General features: G+C 52.5%; 1 protein-coding gene across 1 annotated transcript in view; it reads right to left on the reverse strand.

Annotated features, from left to right (window-relative positions):
• Window positions 1–3001, reverse strand: part of SCG5 (secretogranin V) — a gene marked incomplete at its 3' end in the record, with an annotated part of 32657 nt that extends 29656 nt beyond the window's left edge. The window contains 1 exon segment of the mRNA XM_015426585.1: window positions 2949–3001.
• Window positions 3002–9255: the final 6254 nt, after the last annotated feature.

Genomic DNA, 9255 nt, shown 5'->3' on the forward strand with positions numbered 1-9255 from the left:
CCCCCCAATAGCTAGCAATCCAAAACAGTCCAGTGGAGCCTGAGCAGTGGGTGTTGCCTTCTGACACACTTCCGGTGATGGCAGGGAGTGTGGCATATGCTAATGAGTTATGCTAATGAGCTCCTGCACCTCTTTTTCTACGAAATGACCCCTGCTCACAAGGTTGTTGTGAGGATACAATGGAGGAGAGGAGAATAGTGTCAAGTTGCTTTGGGTCCCCATTGGGGAGAAAGGTGGGGTACAAATGAATTAAATAAATATCCACGCCCACCACTTTTACAAATTTAGTATGCCTTTTAAGACACATTGTTACTTCTATCATGTAATTATTTAAAATAAAAATTATTGAGTGTAAAATACTCCAAAACTCTACAAATATTCCAAAGAACCTAGAAAAACAGCACCCCGTCAATCATGAATAAAAGTTGTAAAATATGTTTTTCTGTAGGTGGTAGGGATTTAGGGCCACTCCCAGGCTGCCTGGGGAACTTGTATACTTGAACAAGAAAAACCAATAAATAACAACTGTGCACTGACCAACCCACCCAAGAGCAATAGAAAAGAGACTTCAATACAAAAAGTAATTCAATGCATGTAATCCATCATAGGACAATACACAAATTCATAATATCCCCAAGGGGAAGAACAAAGTCCAGAATAACAATCTCTCATAACAAACAAGTCTGGAATAGATGTCCACAATGAAGTCAGATGTCCACCACTTTTCAACACTTATCCTAGGTATAAATTAGTGTTTCGGACTTCAGGTCCTTCCTCAGGAGCTACAAGCCAATACTGTAAGTCTCTTAGCAGATTCTTAATAGGTAAACAATCATTCAGGTTTTATATGGGCCAGGTCTCCTAAATTTTAGAAAGCACCTACAAGGGTTGCTAGTGAGAAGAGGGAGGGTAAGTTGCTTCCTCCCCGCCTCTCCCCACCCCTGCCTGCCTGGGGCCAGGGAGGGCCTTGGCAGGGCTTCCTCGCACTCCCGCCGACCTTGCAGGTCCACCGCCGGGCCCCTGATGCCAGGGGGTGTGGCATATGCTAATGAGTTATGCTAATGAGTTTCCCTAGCTCTTTTTCTACGAAACGATCCCTGCAAGTACATGTGTGTTTTGTGCGTTCATCTTAAAAAACTATTTATGAAGGGCCTTGAGGGAAGAAAACCTAGAGCACACTCTGGGGCCTTTCCCCCCCTCAAATAGGGGTGTCAACCACCAGGAGGTCACTGGAGAGCTCCTGGGATTACAACTGGTCTCCAGGTGACAGAGATCGGTTCACCTGGAGAAAATGGCTGCTTTGAAAGTTGAACTGTATGGTATTATACCCTGCTGAGGTCTTTCTCCTCCAGTCTGGTGTAGTGGTTAGGTGTGCGGACTCCAATCTGGGAGAACCGGGTTTGATTCCCCATGTAAGCCACTCTGAGACTCCAAGTGAAGGGCGGGGGATAAATCCAATCTCTTCTCTTCTTCTTCATTAAACCCCACCATCTTCAGGCTCTACCCCACAGATCTCCAGGGATTTCCCAACCAAGAGTTGGCAACCCTACCCCTCAAATATATGCGATGTCAAGAGCTTTCCTTTCTCTCCTCCCTCAGCTACTCTATAGGAGGATCCAATATGCTCAATGGGATTGCCTGCCACCAAGTTCCACAAGCCTCAATACCCAGGTTGGCCCATATGAGTCTCAAGATAATGCAGAAATGGGAGAATGGTGATAATAATTTTGTGATGGGGGAAAAAATGGCTTAATGAAAAGACATAGAATTTGGTTCCAAAACTTTCATGCTGGAATCTGTACTCTGACCACTGAATAGAATTTGGTTCAAAAACTTTCATGCTGAAATCTGTACTCTGACCCCTGAATTGCACAGGCTCTTTCTACAAATGATTTCAAGTTAGGTCTCTTTTTGGGTTTTGAAATGCACAGGCTTTGCTTCTTCCCTAATGAAATTCTGTAATGCTGGACGGTGCTTGCTATCCATGGATTTAATCTGAGAAGGGCAAAGTGATCATGGCTGTCAGCTTTGTTTTGGAAACAGAGCCATTTCATTTTAAACAATGCCAAGTAGTTTCTTTTACTCAAAAACTGGCACCGTGACACATTCCACACACATAACCAATGTGTACATATTCCTCCTTCCCTTGTTCATATTGGGGGAAACGGTTCCATTTATGCATGTCAAACAGGATTCTCCAAATGGCTGAAGAGATTAAGCAGACAATCGAACCACAGCTGATTGTCATTTCACTTGAACACACACCAACATCTTGTTTACATCAGAAAAGCCCGCACATATCTGCATGGAAGCGAACCCCACTGAATTCCATGAAGCTCAGGAAGCGTGCACAGATCTGCAGCCTGAATTTAACTGCTATACAGAGAATGCTGGGGGAACTAATTTCATTTCATCCTAAAAAAACCCACCATAGACATTGTTGCTATTCTACAGCAAAATGACATTGCATATGCTTTTTAAGACATCCTATTCCTTCCCAGATCTGCATGAGAGTTTGTCTTCTTACAGAATTCCTTTTCCAAACCAGCAACATCCCCTGCCGCCCCCCCCCTCCCAATCCCCAGCCACTACGACAAAGGCTAAAACATAAAAGCTGGCTAGGCCGTCCCCCTTTGCTTTCGATATAGCTCCTCCCCTATTTTGAGAGGGGCTGAGAAACCTCATCCGCTGCCCTTTCAGGTATCCCCTTCAGAGGCCAACCCTTCCGAAGCAGGCCTTTCTGTCATCAGAGAAAGCGGAGGCACATCACGGGGACTCGGCACCCTCTCTCCATCACAGTTCCCCATTTCTCCAGCCTAAATGAATCTTTGCCACCCCACAGCGCGCCCCATGTAAGCATCCCCGGCGGCGCCGCGGCCTCGCCCGTCCCCAGCCATGCTGGGCAATGCATTATCTCGAGCCGACGACGAAGGCTGCGTCCCACTCACCGCCCGGAGCTGGAGAAGCTGCTGTGTGTGCGCCTTCTTCCGTGCTTTAGCGGGGGGGGGGGCAGGGGCTTCCAGCGTCACTTGCTTGGCCAAGCGCAGAGGCTGCCTGTGTGCAGCATGAATCATTCCTTCGTTGCTATGGGGGGGGAGGGGGGGGTCATCCGCTACGTCCTCCTCTCCCTTCTCCTCCAATTACAGGTGCACGAACGGTTGCCAGGAGTCCCAGAGGCAGACGCAAGCAAGCCCCAGCAGATGGACATTTCCCTCCCCACTGCTCTCTCTGGAGACATGGGCAGCAGCCTTCAAGCTTTGTTCACTTTTTGCCACTCTTCTGCTAATTCCCTCAATTTAATTTTTTTTTTTTCATATAGAGAGGGAGCCCTAGGCAGCACTAGTTTACTAAGAACTCCTTCATTTTCCATCGCTTCTTCTCTCAGGTACAAAGTGCTGGACCAAGGTTTGAGGTGAGAGGCAGCGTTCTAAAGTACAGGGCCAAAACTAGGGAAAGGTAAAGGATTCCCTTGCTCGAAAGCCAGTCGAGTCCGACTCTAGGGTTGCGGTGCTCATCTCCGTTTCAAAGCCGAAGGGCCAGCGCTGTCCGAAGACGTTTCCGTGGTCATGTGGCCGGCATGACTAAACACCAAGGCGCACGGAACGCTGTTACCTTCCCACCGGAGTGGTCCCTATTTATCTACTTGCGATTTCTTGCTTTCGAACTGCTAGGTTGGCAGGAGCTGGAACTAGAGACGGGAGCGCACTCCGTCATGCGGCACACTCGGGTCTTGAACGGCTGAACTACCGACCTTCCACAGCCTGCAGTTCAGCGTCTTAACCCCTTGAGCCACCGCAGGGCCAAAACTAGGGAAAACCCTTGTTCAAATGCCCATGGTGTGAAACACACTGAAAACCAGGTGGGTAGCCATGCTGGCCTGAAGCAGTAGAACGACGTTTGAGTCCAGTGGCACTTAAGACCGATAAAGATTTATTCAAGGTATAAGCTTTTGTGGGCAAGCACACTTCTTCAGATATTAGTGTGCTTGCACACGAAAGCTCTTATACCTTGAATGAATCTTTGCTGGTCTTAAAGATGCCACTGGACCCAAACACTGAAAACCAGTCATTCCTGATCGTTCTCAAATACCACTATAAAATGGAGAGAGGTGTGTGTACTCTCTGATTATTACTCTGAGCTCCCTGGAGGAAAGTCAAGATTAAAATTTCTCTACATTAGGCCCATACGAAAGAGGAGGACCCAAACATGCAATGGGTTGACTTAATAAAGGCAGCCATGGCCTTCAGTTTGCAAGACCTGAGCAAGGATGTCAATGATAGGACATTGGGGAGGTTATTAACTCACAAGGTCACCATAAACCAGAGTTGGATTTATACCCCGTCTTTCATTCGGAGTCTCAGAGGGGTTTACAGTCACTTTCCCTTCCTCTCCCCACAACAAACACCCTGTGAGGTAGGCGGAGCTTGAGAGAACAGCTCTGAGAGAACTGTGACTGACCCAATGTCACCCAGCTGGCTTCATGTGGAGGAGTGAGGAATCTAATCCGGTTCTCCAAATTAGCATCTAACTCACAAGGTCACCATAAACCAGAGTTGGATTTATACCCCGTCTTTCATTCGGAGTCTCAGAGGGGTTTACAATCACTTTCCCTTCCTCTCCCCACAACAAACACCCTGTGAGGTAGGCGGAGCTTGAGAGAACAGCTCTGAGAGAACTGTGACTGACCCAATGTCACCCAGCTGGCTTCATGTGGAGGAGTGAGGAATCTAATCCGGTTCTCCAGATTAGCATCTGCCGCTCTTAACTATTACACCAAACTGGCTCTCAGAAGCAGTTTATCACTATATATCACACTCCCCCACCCAAAAGGTAGGTGGCCCCCAGAGTCAAAATATCAATTTTCTCAAGGCATCCCAGTAAATTGAATCCCTGCCCCTGTGTTTTTGTAGTGTATGCTGACCACCACCGGGGGCCAGCGAACAGCCAGAGCTTGGCTCTGGAAGAACAATAGGGACTAGGCTCCTAGTCCCTCTACTGGGGAACCAATGGGAAACATGGCGGGAGATTCAAACCCACCAATGGTGACCAGGGGTGTGTCCCCAGGTATGTATATAGTTGGCCTGCCGGCCGTTTGTTCCTTGTTCTTGTTGTGTACCGAATAAAGCGTGCCATGCACCACGTCGTCGTCGGTCGTTTATCCATGCGGCAACCCACTACATAACAGTTTTGAAGTGGCACACCTATTCCCTACATTTCTTTGGTTTCACAGAACAGCAACGTCCATGCGGCAACACCGCAAGGAACAACCACAGGCCACCAAGCCATACAGAGTGTGGCACGGGCGGCGGCAGCACAAGGTGGCCGCACAGGGAAGCTGGATAGCTAGAAGGGCACCCTAACCGTTCCTAGCAGTACTGCACACATCAGGAACAGCCATAACCACCCCTGTACCCTGCCCCCAGGCTCCGACACCCAGTGTGCAACCCAGGAACCAAGCAGTGATGACGAGGAGAGCGACGGTGGCGAGGGGGCAATGGCGGTGGCAAGTTCCCACGGTAAGTCACAAGAGTATGGGCCACATCCTCGCAGGCCAACATGACGCCCACCCATCCCGGGCATGGGGCGTCAGGGCCCACTGTCCCAGGCCACATACATATGTCCCACCCCCAGGAACACCAGAGGGATCACAGGACGACGATGAGGGGGAGCCAGACCCAGTGGAGGCCGGCCTACGAGACCCAGAACGTGAGTGGGGGCACGGAACAGGGCAGGGCGGTGGGATCACATGGCATCCAGGCAGATGCATGCTGGCCGGGCCACCACAGCGATGTGTCTTGTGCCACTCCTCCCCAGGCCTGCCCCCAGACGTCAATATGGGGGACCTGACGCCTGCCGAGCGGGCAGCACTCATCACCAGCAGGAGGAGGCGTGTCTCAGCCCTAGAACGTGTCGCAGACCAGCTTGCCGCCCAGAACATGGAGGAGAGCAGACGGGACAGGAGGGCAGAGCAGAGGCGCCATGAGGAAGTGCTGGCCCTGCTGGAGGCCGGCAATGCAGAAGACCGAGAGGACCAGAGAGCGATGCGCCAGGCCATGGTGGAGCTGACACGTGCCGTCACCCTGCTGGTGGAGACCGTCCGTATCCGTGGCCAGCCCCCGCAGGGCGCCCCAGGGGCTGCAGCCATGGTGGCCCCCGCACTCGAGGCCCCGCAGGCCGCTCCCGGCACCCCCCCACGGTGGCCCCCGTAGTCCAGCCCCCGCAGGCCGCTCCCAGCACCCCCCACGGTGGCCCCCGCAGGCCGCTCCCGGCACCCCCCCACGGTGGCCCCCGTAGTCCAGCCCCCGCAGGCCGCTCCCAGCACCCCCCACGGTGGCCCCCGCAGGCCGCTCCCGGCACCCCCCCACGGTGGCCCCCGTAGTCCAGCCCCCGCAGGCCGCTCCCAGCACCCCCCACGGTGGCCCCCGCAGGCCGCTCCCGGCAGCCCCCCCACGGTGGCCCCCGTAGTCCAGCCCCCGCAGGCCGCTCCGGCACCGCCCACGGTGGCCCCCGCAGGCCGCTCCCGGCAGCCCCCCCACGGTGGCCCCCGCGGTCCAGCCCCGCACCCGTGTGCAGGGGGCGGGCTGCAGCTCCGTGGGCAGGGGGTGTGCGGCTGGCCGGGGCCTGGGGGCAGGCCGGGGCTCCGTGGGCAGGGGCCAGACCGCACGGACAGCAACAGCCAGGACTCTGGGGACAGTGGGAGGCCAAGCCGGAAAAGGAAGAAGACAGAGCTCTACTCCCTCCTACAGTCGGGTGCACAGTGCCAGCAGCCGCCCGCAGCAGTAGAGGGCGGTCCCTCCCACACCCTTGCGCCCACCCCTCCCAATCCGCCAGACAAGGTGTCTTGCACATGCCCAACCGCGTACCGAGCCGCGGCATGGCCCTACGCCTTCGCGTGCACAGCACTCAGATGGCCACTGTGGCCCCAAAGGGTGGGTCCACAGTGGCAGCCGTGTGGGACCATCGATGGGAGGCTGAGAGAGTGCGGCAGCCCATTACTCCCCGGTCACGCATGGACCATCTGGCCACCCTGGGCCACCATCTCCCTCAGGGGTGGGTGCCAACTGTGTACCGGTGGCTTGCAAAATAAAGTGCCTTACGATACAGCTGCAGGTGTCGTCGCCTCAATCCATGGGGGGAGGGGGGGAGGGGCGGGGAAGGAGGGGCCACACAGCACACAGAGACCACGTGTTATGAAAATAACTTTATACCCAGAAAAACCCAACAGTAAACAACAACAACAACAAGAGCAACAAGAAGAAGAAGAACAAGGTAACCCATGAAATCAGTCCGAACTCTCCCCATCTCCCTTTTCCCCCCTGTCCTCGGCCCACAGTGGGTCCGGCGGGATGGCCTGATGCGGACCCTCCACCTCCTCTGAGCTCATGTCCTCTGTCTCCGCCTGGGACAGGCCCTCCCCTGACGCCTCCCCCTCACTCTCGACCGCCCATCCTCTGGGAGCTGCTGGTGGCGGCGGCTGGGCCCTCCGTCTCTCCCGCTCCGCTCTGCGCTGCTCCTGGAGGGCCCCGTCCAGACGCAGCTCTATGAAGAGGCGGCGCAGCTCTGCCAACTGCCGGTCATGCCGTTCCACTGAGGGCAAGACATACGGAAGTATGGCTTCTGTTCAAAGCTCCCAAGTTTAATTTCTTTAAAAGAGAAGTATGCTGTTTAAGAATGGTGGCAACCTGATGAGGGTTACAGAATGGATCCAGATGCCACTTGAAGTAATTCATGGTCGGGCAGAACAAGCTCCAAAGACTGCTGTAGAACTTCACAAATAACTATCACCTACCACTGGGTAGGGAAATTAGCTGATTTCCATTTCAGTATAAAATATCTCCCAGGAAAGTCAAGTGTTGATGCTGATGCATTATCCAAGAAGAAGAAGAAGAGATTGGATTCATACACCGCCCTTCACTTGGAGTCTCAGAGCGGCTTACAAACTCCTTTCCCTTCCCCTCCCCACAACAGACACCCTGTGAGGTGGGTGGGACTGAGAGAACTCTGATACAAACTGCTCTTTTTCAAGGACAGCTGTGCCAGAGCTTGTGACTGACCCAAGGCCACACCAGCAGCTGCATGTGGAGGAGTGGGGAATCAAACCCGGTTCTCCCAGATTAGAGTCCACGCACTTAACCACTACACCAAACTGGCCACTTGACAAAGACAAGTATATAACCCCGTGTACAATGAAACAACTATGGATGTAGTTAATGCCATTTTACAATCTGCAGATGAACAGAAAAAGCTATTACTTTCAACCCACTTGTCATGGAAGACTTTACAAAAGGCCTTGTTTCCACACTATAGCCCATCTCAAAGAACGATCAACATGCAGCATAGAAAGATGTTCAGATCTCCAGAATTCCATGGTATACAGTTTCAGGTCATAAACCCACTGACTATAAATGTAATGAAGAATGCTCTGTTCTGCTGCAAGAATAGATTATATGCAAATAATGAGGGCCTGCTTTATCAGGGGGGTGGAAACAAGTTTTTAAAAAACCCAACTAGTTTTACCTGCCAAAAACCAGCCATTAGTATATTGTGAACTGCATGAGGAAAGGGGACCCCCGGGGGGGGGGGGGGTTCAATTTAGCAAGGGAAGTTGCTTTGGCCTCCCATGAAAAGAAAATTGAACATTATATCACACACATTTGCAGCTATTTCAAACAAAAGAAGTTGGATAGATCTGCACTTAACATAATCGATGCAGAACCTTTTGAACTCGTGTCCATTGATCCTTTGCATTTAGATAGGAACAAGGGAGGAGCTGCGGTGGCTCAAGTGGTTAAGACGCTGAACTGCAGGCTGTGGAAGGTCAGTAGTTCAGCAGTTTGAGACCCGGGTGCCGCATGATGGAAGGTCAGTAGTTCAGCAGTTCGAGACCCGAGTGTGCCGCAAGACGGAGGGAGCTCCCATCTCTAGTTCCAGCTCCTGCCAACCTAGCAGTTCGAAAGCAAGAAATTGCAAGTAGATAAATAGGTACCACTTCAATGGGAAGGTAACAGCATTCCGTGCGCCTTGGTGTTTAGTCATGCCGGCCACGACCACGGAAACGTCTTTGGACAGCACTGGCTCTTCGGCTTTTAAACGGAGATGAGCACCGCAACCCTAGAGTCGGATTCAACTGGCTTTCGAGCAAGGGAACCTTTACCTTTACCTTTTAAGGGAGGATGGGAATGTATCTTAGTCCTGGTCAGGGGTCATTTCCTGCAGGAGCGCACAGGAGCGGAGCTCTGGCAGTAAAGAGCCCAG

The sequence above is a fragment of the Gekko japonicus genome, unplaced genomic scaffold (assembly GCF_001447785.1).
Source record: "Gekko japonicus isolate JY-2015 unplaced genomic scaffold, Gekko_japonicus_V1.1 scaffold1603, whole genome shotgun sequence".
NCBI lineage: Eukaryota > Metazoa > Chordata > Lepidosauria > Squamata > Gekkonidae > Gekko > Gekko japonicus.